The following is a 13,518-nucleotide window of genomic DNA, read 5'->3' as shown; positions in this document are numbered from 1 at the left end:
GCGTTTTTGGCGGCCTGCATTGCATAATTCTCTGCTGTAGTTTGCATAATTTTGTTACTAAAGTAATATATTTTCATCATATATTTAAGTATATTTTATCATGATTAACCGAACTTGACTTCTTTCGTGTGGTCGCTATAACGCGTAACTTCTAACTTTTAATCTAATTTCGGGTCTTCTTGCAAATCATTCTGGAAGTTTCCCCCGCACACTGTGGAAAATATCCCCAGGAAAATCTCACATTCTGCGGAGGATTTACCCGGAAAATATCCCTCCCGAAACATTTCCTTTTATCTTCTTATCGTAAAACTGTATGTAAACAATGACCAAGCAGAATAACTTACAGCCCCCCCCCCCCCCCGTGTAAAATTTCCCTTCGGAAACTATCCTTCCGAAAAATTTTCTCCGTGTGCAATTCCCCTTTCTTCGAAGAAAATTCTCCCCTCCGAAAACTTTTTGTCTTGGCTATTTCCCAATAGTAGACAGCCTGTCCTGTGCAAGCAATAGGCAAATTGCATAATATATAGCCTTTTCCCCAGGGGCTGCGGGGGGGCATTTCAACCCTAGAGGCAATTCTGTTATATCTTTATACTATGCTGCACTAAATGGTTATTTCAAAATGTGTATCGAATGTCAATATGTAATTGGGGGACATGGGAGGGGAGCCAGTTACCCTTCAATCTTTTTGGTCACTTGGAAAGGGCACTAGAACGTTTAATTTACGTTCGAATGAGCCTTCTCTTGATCTTTTATGGCTATTATTTTGGTACGATCACCCCTGGGCAAAAAAAACAAAACAAGTACAATCGTATTCGTGATCTCCCTACTAATACAAAAAAAAAAAAAAAAACCTTGTTTTTGTATATTCGAGATTGAAACCTCTACGGTAGAATTATATGTTATGCTGAATTTGATGGTGTGATTTTTATTTTTTTTTTAGAAAGTTCTTTCCAAAAAATTTCCGTACATTTCCCAATAATAAAAACTGTAAGTAAACAGTGAGGAAATAGGATAGCTTACAGCCCTTTCCCCCGTATAAAATTTCCCTTCGGAAACTTTCCTCATTACGGAAAATCAAAATTTTTTTTTCCTAGGCTATTTCACAATAGCAGATAGCTTCCTATGAGAAAGCAATGGGCAAATCGCATAATTTATAGGCCTTTCCCCAGGGGTTGTGGGGGGGGGGGGCAGTCATCCCCAAAGGCTTACTTATTGGATCTTTCTAATATGCTCCACTAAATGGCTATCTTAAAATTTAGATCGGATGTCATTGACGGAAAGGGGGACGTGGGAGGAGAGCTAATTACCCTCCAATCTTTTTAGTCACTTGGACAAGGCATTAGAACTTTTAATTTCCTTTTGAATGAGCGTTCTCCTGATCTTTTATGACTGTTAATTTAATACGATCAACATAACCCCTGGAAAAAAAAACAAGTAAACACACATCCGTGATCTTTGTTCTGGCAAAAAATTGCAAAATTTTGTAGATAGGAGCTTGAAACCTTTAAGTAGGATTATCTGATTTGCTGAATTTGATGGTATGATTTTAATCAATATTGCTTGACCTTTTGGGTTTGTTTTCTCTCCTTTTCTGAAAAATTAGCTCAGTCTCGCTGCTTTTGATGTGTAACGTTGAACATAGTGAATAACTTTTATTTGGAATCACCATAAAAAGTTTTTTTTTCATTATATAATCACGGAAGACTTAGTTTTAACTTTTCGAAAATCCATACAGTCGTTTACAACAAGTTTGAAGTTCTTCTTTCGAAGTATTTTGAGTATTACAACGATGGCGGTTTGGATGTTTTGATACCTAAGAGATAGCCAACCTAACTGGTTTTGGTTAGTTTTCGCCTGACGATAAACTGTCTTTATTGAAGAGCCATATTCCAGCAGTTTATGCGGTGTATTATTTTATTTGTTATTTTTTTCACCTGGGCACCTTTTGAAGGGGTGAGAAGGGTTGTAGAAGTTTCAGAATGGGCTGGTTATATTTGAAATTGAAAGTTTTAGTGCCTTTTTAAGAATAAAAAGTGGTTGGAGGGGACCAAGCCCCCTTCTAAAGCCTTTTTTGCTGTCTTCTTACACCTTAACATCAAGAGACATCAGACAAATTTTACACGTATAAAAAATATACCCCTCCTCCTCAACAGGAAAATTTCCCCAAACAATTACATTCTTGGTGAAAATTACCCCGGAAAATTTCCTGCGGACGAATTTTTCTTGGGCCACTTTCATTTGAAAGACTTTAGTTTCTGATTGCTTTTAAAATCATGCCAAAAATCCCCCCCTACCTCGAAAATTTCTTCTTGCAAGTACCCCCACCCCTAGTAGAAAAGTGCTCCCGCAGAAAATTTTCTCTGAAGAACTTATCCTGTGGAAAACTCCCCCATGGAGAATTTTTCCCATAGAAAATCCCCCACCAACGGAAAGATATTTTAGACGATTCCAACCCGATATATATTTCCCCCGAACAATTCCTCTTAATATCTTAACATGCAAAACTGAGTCGGCAATGAGAAAGTTAAATAAAAAAAAATCCCCCAGTGTAATATTTCTCTTGGAAAGCTCACCCCAGGGAACTTTCTTCCCCTTAGAAAATTATCCCAGTAGAATATCCCCTTAGTAGAAAATGCTCCTCCCTCCCCGAAAATTGTCTTTATAGTTCACAAAATGAAATACTATACGTAAACAATGGGCACATTTCCCGACTTACAAACCTTTCCCCAGGGACTCTGGGGGTTATGGTGTCCTAAAAGACATAGTTAACGGGCTTTACAGATATGCTGAACAAAATGGAAATCTGAGAATTTTGATCGGATGACTCTTAGGGAAAAAAGGTGGATGGGAGGGGGGCCAGTTGCCCTCAAATATTTTTGTCACGTAAAAAGGGCAATAGAACTTTTATTTTTCGTTCGAATGAACCCTTTCTCGATATTTTAGTACTATTGGTTCAATACGTTCACCTCTGAGGAAAACATAAAAAAAAGCTAACAAATAAACACGCATCCGTGATCTTTCTTCTGGCAAAAAGTACAAAATTTCACAATTTTGCAGATGAAAGTTTGAAACCTCTACAACAGGGTTTTTGAAAAAGGTTGAATCTGATGGCGTTATTATCATTAAGATTCATTGAATTTTAGGGGGTGTTTTCCCCCCTTTTTATGAAAATCAAGCAAATTTTCTCAGGCACGTACCTTTTGATGCGTAATACTAAACTTAATGAATATTACATATTTAAAACCAAAATAATAAGCCGATTCTTTTGATTTTCATGCGCAGCCTATAATCTTTGGACTATTTTTTGAACAAATGGCTATCTCAAAATTCTATCAGATGTATTTCGATAAAATACGACGAGTGGTAGGGGTAGCCGTGTTCAAGGGTTAAGGGTCAAGGTACTTTTGCTTAGCATAAGTAAACTTGCGTAATTTCGAAAACAGCTCCCCCCTCCAAAAGTGATCCAATTTTTGTGAAAGTTTTATCAATTCCTGGGTACCCAACTTTCTCTAGACTGTACTTTCAAGCTTCTAACTGCAAAAATAAAAAAATCGTAATTTTTGCGTGCAAAGGTTGCTTATTTGTTTGTTTCGTTTTTCCTCACAATCATCCTTCCAGGACATCAAAAAAATAAATAATTGTCGATGTTGGAAAGTCTGAAAGGGATTTCTAAGTCTCCTGTCAAAACTTGTCATTTCCGTGTAACATTGACTACCTAATTGAAGGCAAAGACCATAGAAAAAAATGGCCTTTGCCCCATTTTCAGAGCACTTATACTTTTATAGCAAATGTTGAATAATTATTGAATGCTCTTGGATTAAGTTTTACATCCACGCTTCCGGTGCTCACCAACGAAGTATAACCCGATGCGAACAACTGATACGGACGAAATCATTATCATATAGATATCATTCCACCCTATTGCAAGTTTTGATGTTCTATCGATGAACAGCTTGGTTTAGTTCACATCAAATTTATTGCATTCTATTAAGGATTTAAAGAAATTTTTGTTAGTTGAGTTGGAGCTGTCTGATCAAGTGCATACACTTATTTGTGGGGTGAGTGAATTTGTTCTTCACAGAAGAGGAGTTTAGAGGGGTCTTACTAAATATAGGCACGTTCTTAGGAATCTAGTTGGGAGGGATTTCATACTCGCCATGGAAAGTGTTTAAAGCTAGTGTATTTTGTTCGTTTCTGAGTGAATATAACCTAAATTAATAGCAATTCTTTAGTCAGAAGGGAGCAAATGAAAATGTGTACACAATCGAAAGGCATTGAAGACTTTCGTGACATCAAACAAATACTTTCACTATCAGAAATAAAAAGTTGATATAAAGGAGTGGGAAAATAAATTATACTTAAAATCGTAGTTATTGTCTTTTGATTTCATGCAACCTAGAAGTAATTTGGGTAAAAATTCTAGTTAATTGACTTCTTGCTATCTCGGAAAGGGTTTAGGTTAGGAAAATGAAACTTTCAGGGATGGGGTCTACAGGCTAAAGTATGTCCCGGGAAGGTGTTTTGAAGTACCTACCTCCACTCCTTCTCCCTCTAGAGGGCCCCTGACCTTTGATGACCTTTAAAAATATGTGTGTTATAAAAGTGAAACCTTGCAAAATAGATCTTCTGCTTAATTGAAGTACAACAAAATTGTTTTCAGCTTCATAACTTTGCTCAATCCCATTTTATAAGGTTTTAAAGATATGCAAATAGCCTACATTTCTTAAATTTTGAAAAACAACAACATTGATATGGCTCAAAATTCTACTCAAATAACAGGAATTGCATTTTCAGAACTAAAAGCAACTAGTAACTGAAATTTAAGGTAAAATGTTGTTTTGTCAAAATTTCAATAGGTAAGGGTTTAAGGGTTTATAGACCTGTCATGTAGGCAAATTTCAGGGCCCTCTAGAGAAAGAAGGAGTGGAGGTGGGTACTTTAAAATACCTTCCCGGGACATACTTTAGCCTGTAGACTCGTCTTTGAAAGTTTCATTTTCCTAACCTAAACCCTTTCCGAGATAGCAAGAAGTCAATTAACTAGAATTTTACCGTAAATTTGTAGCTTATAACATAATTTAGCTAGGATGCTAGGAAGAAAGTGGAAATATCACCTGGGGAAAATATTAAATAATTCATATAAATGACGTACAAATAACGTAAATATATCACACGGTTCTTTTTTATGCTTTGAATGTAGGCTAATAATCGCTTTTGGTGTAAATTCAATTTTAAGCCCTCTTTGGAACGTTGAAAATGATAATTTTTGGAAGCTTGTAAAAGATAAGTTTTGCTATATTTTTTGGGTAAGCTATAAGAAAGGGTTAAAACTTTGGTTTCAAGCTTACTTTTTTATTATAAATTTATTTTGTTAAAATTATATAATCCACAAACATTTATCTTTCAAGATAAAGTTGAACGCTCCTCCATTTTTCAATAATCGCTCCTGGGGCAAATTACAATTTGAGCCCTTAAATTAGTAACCAAAAGTTTAAAAACATGTTTCTAAACAAAAATGGGGTGTGAGAAAAAACCACCTTTTGTAGCTGATTCAGGAAGAATAATTATTATTTCCTTTAGTTTTAATAGTAAAATGTCATCTTGACAAGAGATGTGCAAGAATTTTTAAAAAGAAGCTAGAAATCCTTGAAAAATATCGTCAGTTTTGCTGTGAGGTTTTTTTCGAGGGTTTCCAGGCCCTTGGCTGCTGTTTTGAGCAGGCTGGGTTAATCGAATTTTGTCTAAATTTATGAGATACTTCTTATACGTTAGTCATTGTGTAGGCTATTTCAAGGGTAGATACTTGTAGGGATTATTTTTATGTAGCATAAACACTGGAACCAAGGCGTAATTTACCGTTAATTAAGATGTAATTCCCCGTTAAATTCTAGGTTATAAGCTATAAATTCGTATATTTTTATTTTCGTATATTCATAAATTTTAATTTCGTATATTTAAGCGTATAATTTGATAAGCTTTTTTTGCTATTTAGAAAGGTAGTCGAACTCCTCAATGGGGCTAGATATAGGGCTAGCTTTGGGCTACTTACGCAAATTTGCCTTTTTCAAATTTGCTTTATCTAGCAACTTGAGTCAATTGTTAATGAGAAATAGCACAATAGGCAATAGAAAACCCAAATAAAGCAAATTTGAAAGACAAACAATAAACGAATCGTTGATTTACCAATTCTACAGATTGTTACAGAAAACTAAACTGATTCCTTCAAAAATTAAATAAAAAAAAGGTTTTGTTTTCGACTGAAATTAAGGAGCAAGATTAAAACTTAAACGAACAGAAATTATTACGTATGCGAAGGTGGTTGTATCCTCCTCAACACCTCGATCTTTTCTAAAGTTTTTTTTTTGGTACTTTTCAAACAGCTTCTTATTGTTCTTATTAAACGACCCTTTTGTTTCAGGAGTCGTTCTTAAAGAATTGGGACAAAATTCAAACCTTTGTGCAAAGAGCTGGGCGTTGAGGGGTGGGGGGCAACCCCTTTCATATACGTAATAATTTCTTTTCGTTATAAGTTTTAGTGTTGCTCCGTAGTTTTCAGTTGAATTTTTTTATTTAGTTTGATCATTTTTTAAATAATTCCAGGAAATCTGGCACCACCTCCACGGAGAAATACCGCCCTGCCCCCTTTTTCACGGAAATATCCTCTTCACAATTCAATCCCGGTAAAAATTTACTCCGTAACAGCTCCACGCGTATAATTGAGACGGAAAAGAGAAAGCAAGATATAAAAAAAATCGTATAGGATTTATAGCAAATTCCCCAGTGTAAAAATTCCCCTCATAAGTTCATTATCTGGAAATTTCTCTTCCCTTGGAAAATTTCCCCGTGAAAAAACCCTTAGCAGAAATTATTCCCTCCTCCCACCAAAAAATGTATTCATACTTTTGAATAACAAATACTATGCGTAAACAATGGACACATTTTATAACTTACTTTCCCCCGGTGCTGTGGGGAGGGGAGTCACGTTATATCCTAAGGCATAGTTATTTGGCCTTTTAACTATTATTAACAGAATGGCTATCTCAAATTTTGACTGGACGATTTTGGGAAAAAGGGGTGGGGGGAGGGGTCTAGTTGCCCTCCAATCTCTTCGGTCACTTAAAAAGGACACTAGAACTTTAATTTCCGTTCAAGTGAGCCCTTATTTGATATTTTAGGACCACTGGATTGATGCGATCACCCCTAAAATCAACAAACAAATAAACACATATCCGTGATCTTCATACAAAATATAAAACTCCAAATCTGATGGTGATTTTCATTAAGATTCTTTGACTTTTAGGGGGGGTTCCCCTTTTTTGGAAAATCAGGAAAAATTTTCTCAGGCTCTTAGCTTTTGTTATGTAACACTAAACTTAATCTTATTGTATTTCATATCAAAATGAGAAGGTCATTCTATTGATGTATCTATTTGTATCAAAATTTCTTTTTTTATGGCACTTGGTATTAACCTGAAAAATTACCAAAAAAAATTACCAAATTCTGAAAAATTAGAAAAAATAAAGTATTTTTAACTTACGGAGGAGTGATCGGATCTTAATGAAATTTAAAGTTTTGAAGAATATCGTGTCTCAGAGCTTTATTTTAAATCCTGACCAGATCTGGTGATATTGGGGGGAGTTGAGGGAGTTGAAAAATAAGCACAAGTCCTAGATATGTGATTGACATAACCGGAACGGATCAGCTCTCTTTTGGGGAGTTGGAGGGGGGCTAGGGTTAATTCTGAAAAAAAAAATAGAAAAATGAGGTATTTTTAACTTACGAAGGAGTGATCATATCTTAATGAAATTTTATATTTAGAAGGACCTCGGACCTCGATACGTGATTGATATAATTGGAACGGATCCAATCTATTGGGGGGGGAGGGAGGTTCAATTCTGAAAAATTAGAAAAAATGACGTATTTTTAACTTACGAAGGAGTGATCGGATCTTCAAGAAGCTTCATATTTAGAAGTACCTCGTAACTCAGATCTCTAATTTTAAATCTCAACCGGATCCAGCGTCATTGGGGGGGGGGGGCTGGAAATCTTAGAAAATAGTTAAAGCGGGAGAGATCAGGATGAAACTGGATGGGAAGAATAAAAACAAGTCAATGATACGTGACTGACATAACCGGACTGGATTCGCTCTCTTTGGTGGAGTTGGGGGGGGGGGGGAGGGGTAATTTGGAAAAATGAGGTATTTGTAGCTTACGAACGGGTGACCAGATCTTAATGAAATTTGATATTTAGAAGGATCTTGTGATTTAAAGCTCTTATTTTAAATTCCTAACAGATCCTGTTACATTGGGGGGGGGGAGTTGGAGGGGGAAAACGGAATTCTTAGAAAACGCGAAAATTGGGGTATTTTTATTTTACGAATAGATGATCGTATCTTAATGAAACTTGATATATAGAAGGATCTTATGTCTCAGATGCTCCATTTTCGACTCGAATTGTATCTGGGGACATAGGGGGTTGGAGGAGGGAAACAAAAATCTGGAAAACGCTTATATTGGAGAGATCGGGATGAAACTTGATGGGAAGAATAAGCACAAATTCTAAATACGTTATTGACATAATTGGAACGGATCCGTTCTCTTTGGAGGATCTGGGGGGTGGTGGTGTTAATTTGGAAGAATTAGAAAAATTGAGGTATTTTTAACTTAAGAACGGGTAACCGGATCTTAATGAAATTTGATATTTAGAAGGAATTCATGTCTCAGAGCTCTTATTTCAAATCTCGACCAGATCTGTTGACATTGGGAGAGTTGAAGGGGGAAATCGGAAATCTTGGAAAACGCTTAGAGTGGAGGAATCGGGATGAAGCTTGGTGGATAGAATAAGCAAATGTCGTAGATATGTGATTGCCGTAAACGTACTGTATTAACTTTCTTTGGGAGAATGGGGGGGAGGGGTTCAGTGATTTGGTGAGTTTGGTGCTTCTGGACGTGCTAAGACGATGAAAATTGGTAGGCATTTCAGGGAGCTGCACAAATTGACTTGATAAAGTTGTTTTCCCAGATTCGAACATCTGGGGGGCTAAAGGGGGAGGAAAAATTTGAAAAACTGAGGTACTTATAACTTACGAGTGGGTGATCAGATCTTAATGAATTTTGATATTTAGAAGGACATCGTGACTCAGAGCTCTTATTTTAAATCCCGACCGGCATTAAGGCTCTAACTTTCCTTTTAAATCAATCTATTGGTTCTTAGAATTTTGTTAGAGCTCCTACCATATGAGCTCTTGGCTCTTAGCTCTTCTTGCCTCGTCACAAGTGCCATATGAGCTCTTAGCTCTTGTTTGGAGTTTCAGTTACTATTTAGCCGAGTCGCTCCTTGCTTACAGTTCGTTACAACGAGTTGTTTGATCAAATACTAATGAAAAGAAATTTCTTTTTACGTTAAATCCATGATGCTTATTTATGAAACATATATTTGGAATAAGCATAATAAGCCGATTCTCTTAATATATTTATCGGTTTTAAATTTCCGTTTTTTAGTTTCGGTTACTATTGAGTCGCGTCGCTCCTTACATACAGTTCGTTACCAAAACTGTTTGATTACCAATTGACGTTTAAAAAGATTTTTTTAAGTTGTCAAATTTCAATACTTCAAATGAAATGGAACAAAAAAGCTTGTTTGTAAAAAGAAAAAATCAAAAGTCTCAGTTATTTCTATTCTAAGAAATTGATTGTTTTTATGGCACTTGGTATTTACCAAGTAAATTCGGAAAAATTAAAAATTACAAAAATGAGGTATTTTTAACTTACGAACGAGTGATCGGATCTAAATGAAATTTGATATTTAAAAGGACATCGTAACTCAGACCTTTTATTTTAAAATCCCGACCGGATCCAGTGTCATTGGGGGGAGTTGGGGTGGGGAGGGGGACCGACAATCTTGGAAAACCCTTGGAGTCGAGAGATCGGGATGAAACTTGGCAGGAAGAATAAGCACAAGTCCTAGATATGTGATTGACATTCTTCAAGACATTCAAGATTGAAATCTTGGAAAACGCTTAGATTGTAGAGATCGGGATGAAACTTAATGGGAAAAATAAGCACATGTCCTAGATACGTTATTGACATAACCGGACCGGATCAGCTCTCTTTGACGGAGTCGGGGGAATTTGCTAGTTTAGGCACTTCCAGATAAGCTAGGACGATGAAAGTTGGCAGGCGTATCTGGGACCAGACTAAATTGTATTAGAGATAGTCTTTTTCCCGATTCGACCATCTGGGGGGGGGGGGGGGGGAGAGAGCAAGTGAACAATATAGTTGAGAAGAATTTTATTTGCCGATAAAATAAATGATCGTTCTTCTTAAGTATGGCTTATGGTCTAAGGGTATGACTCTCGCTTAGGGTGCGATAGGTCTTAGGTTTGAATCCAGGACCACCTCAATTTTTTCATGAAGAAGATCCGAAACTATATACGTGATCAATATAGCGATCGCTGAAAGTTGGCAGGCGTGTCAAGGACCCGACCAGATTAAATTAGAAATAGTCTCTTCCCCGATTTGACCATCTGGGGGGGGGGGGGGGGTTGAAGGACGGTTAATTCGAAAAAATAAAAAAATGAGGTATTTTTAACTTACGAACGGGTTATTAGATCTTAATAAAATTTGATATTTAGAAGGACCTCGTGTCTCAGAGATCTTATTTTAAATCATGACCGGATCCGGTGACATTGGGGGAGTTGGAGGGGGGAAACTGGAAATCTTGGGAAACGCTTAGAGTGGAGAGATTGTAATGAAACTTGGTGGGAAGAAGTTCTTGGCTCTTGGCTCTTCCGACCTCGTCACAAATGCCATATGAGCTCTTGGCTCATGTTTTCCTATAAATTCGATGGATGTCCTGATTTTTTTTTCAAATGAAATTAATATTCATTGAAATTAGTTTCGGAGTAAGGTTCATTAACTTCTCAGATTTGATTATGTGAAAAAGATGAACACCCACAAAAATAGACAGTATTTAGTTTTCTTACGTTAACAGCGGGCAAGGATTGAAGGGAGGGGCTTGAGCTCCTGCCTCAATCAGGTGCTCAATAATTGCTTGTGGAACTTGAAGGGGCAGCTACGAAAGATGACGCCAAAAAGCTAATAATAAAAAAAACATAATTAGTTATATGAAGAATCTTGAGGTTTTCTGGTAGGAAAGTTAAGGGAGTGGAAGTGAAGCTCTTCACTCGTGTTCATGCCTTGCCTGCTTCTCAACCAAAAGTTTCTGCACTATTTTGCATTTAAATTCTGCCCTGTCTTAACATCATCCTTCACAAATATTTTGTACTTGCATATGGACCCGTGCATCCTGCCCCAAATATCAGAATTAGCGGGATTTATCTTAGTTCATTAAAATTGTCCCTATTTTCTAAACATATACCTCAAAAGAAGTTTCCTATCATATTGAAACCACCGATACCACAATTGGTCAATTTTTACAAATTTTGTGTCAAAAATTCTTATATGGGGACTTTTTTTTCTAAATTCTTCACGTGCGAAACAATTTTAGCCAAGACAGTTTTTTTTTGCATTATTGTTAGAAACGGCTGAAAGAAATCTTGTATCGAATTTCTCAAAAATTTGACATCATTAAATTTGTATTTCAGTTTTGAAGATTCGTCTCAAGAAATAAGCTCCGCATGTACTATGTTAGTACATTAAGCATTTCTTATGACATCATATAAGCATTTTCTTATATGATGTATGTATACATACACAATCTGTTTAGTTTTCTTTTTTTTCGGACATTGACTATTTGTGAGATTTTTAAACAATGATTGTTTTATAGATAATTTTTTCTTTTTGGTTGGTTAGATTCAAGATATCTTATGTTGCTAGACATATTTTATTAGATATTATAAAAAATGACTGATTATTTTCAGGTTTCCGATCAGTTTATGAAATGTAACTTACTAGAATAAATAAACGGTAGGTTTTGAGTTCTATTGTCCTAGACTTTTTACTTGTGATGGTCATTTAGAAATGTATACGGGTTGCGGAGTCGTTAGTGCAAGCAAAATAAGAAGAAAAACATGACAATTGCGTGAGGATGCTAGAAAATCAGTGAAGGGATGAAATATACTATTTTATCTAGAGACTTAGGTGATTTCATGTTGGATGTAAAATCATTGAATCCTCTCATCTACAGGTAATTTTTAAAAAGGTTTGTCTTTGACATGATTTGCGATTTTTCTATCGTTCCATAAAACTGGCTCAGGAAGAGACAACGAGAACCTTCAAATCACTTGATTCTTACCACCACAGATTAGCATTGTTCTATATTAAATAAAAAAGACAGCAAGTTTTTTCAACTCAAAGTAAGAAGCAACGTTAAAACTTAAAACAAACTGAAATTATTGCTTTTCTGAGGAGAGCTACTCCGTCTTCAACCTTCGCTCTTTATGCTAAGGTTTGATTTTTTCCCAATTCTTGGAACTCAGACACAACGGCTGTTTAATTGGAAAAAGAATCCTTTTAAGCGCTAAAAAACTTCAGCGCAACGAGTGAGGGTTCAGGAAGGGGCAGTCCCATCATATACGGAAAAAATTATGTATGTTTAAGTTTTAATTTTGCTCGTAACTCTTGGTTTAAAAAAACTTGTCTTTTATTTAATTTCTGGTTGTTTTTTAATTTCTACCCCTATTTTGCCCCGTGCAAGATTTACCTAAAAAATTTCTCCTTGATAATTTTCTCCCTGATCCCCCCTCCCTGGAAAATTCTCCTTACCTTTATCCTAAAAAATCTTCTTGGTACCTACGTGTTATGGCGACCACTCTTGGATCTTGGTCTATAATTAAATAAAAAAACAAGTTTTTTGAAATGAAAGTAAGGAGCGACATTAAAACTTAAAACGAACAGAAATTACTCCGTATATGAAAGGGGCTTTTCTCCTCGACACCCAGCTCTTTACGCTAAAGTTTTTTATTGTTTTAAAAAGTAGAGTTGCGAGAAAGAATCAAACTTTAGCGCAAGGAGCGGGGTGTCGAGGAGGAAAAGCCCCTTTCATATAAGGAGTAATTTCTGTTCGTTTTAAGTTTTAATGTCGCTCCTTACTTTCATTTCAAAAAACTTGTTTTTTTATTTAATTTCTGAAAGTTTTTGAATTAATGCATCCCTGATTTTGGCTCTCCGTACATAAATTATTAAAATGAAATTTGCATATTAATTCTTTTTTTGGCTAAATGGCTTTCTCTTAGTTTTGATCAGACGATTTTGAGAAATAAGGGGTGGGGAAGGAGGCCTAGTTGCCCTCCAATTTTTCGGTTACTTAAAAAGGCAACTAGATCTTTTAGTTTTTAACGAACGTTTTTATTAGTAAAAAATATACGTAACTTAAGAATTAACTTACATAACAAACTTTTATATTCTTATATTTTTGATTATATATATGAGGGGGTTGGTCCCCTCGTTAATACCTCGCTCTTCACACTAAATCTTGTTTTGTCCCAATTCTTTAAGAATGACCCCTGAATCAGAAAGGCCGTAGAATAAATAGTTGAAATTACTTAAAAAAATTTTTG

This window comes from Artemia franciscana, chromosome 8 (genome assembly GCF_032884065.1).
Source record: "Artemia franciscana chromosome 8, ASM3288406v1, whole genome shotgun sequence".
NCBI lineage: Eukaryota > Metazoa > Arthropoda > Branchiopoda > Anostraca > Artemiidae > Artemia > Artemia franciscana.
The sequence above is the reverse complement of the archived record's forward strand: the minus strand, read 5'-3'. Positions refer to the sequence as shown.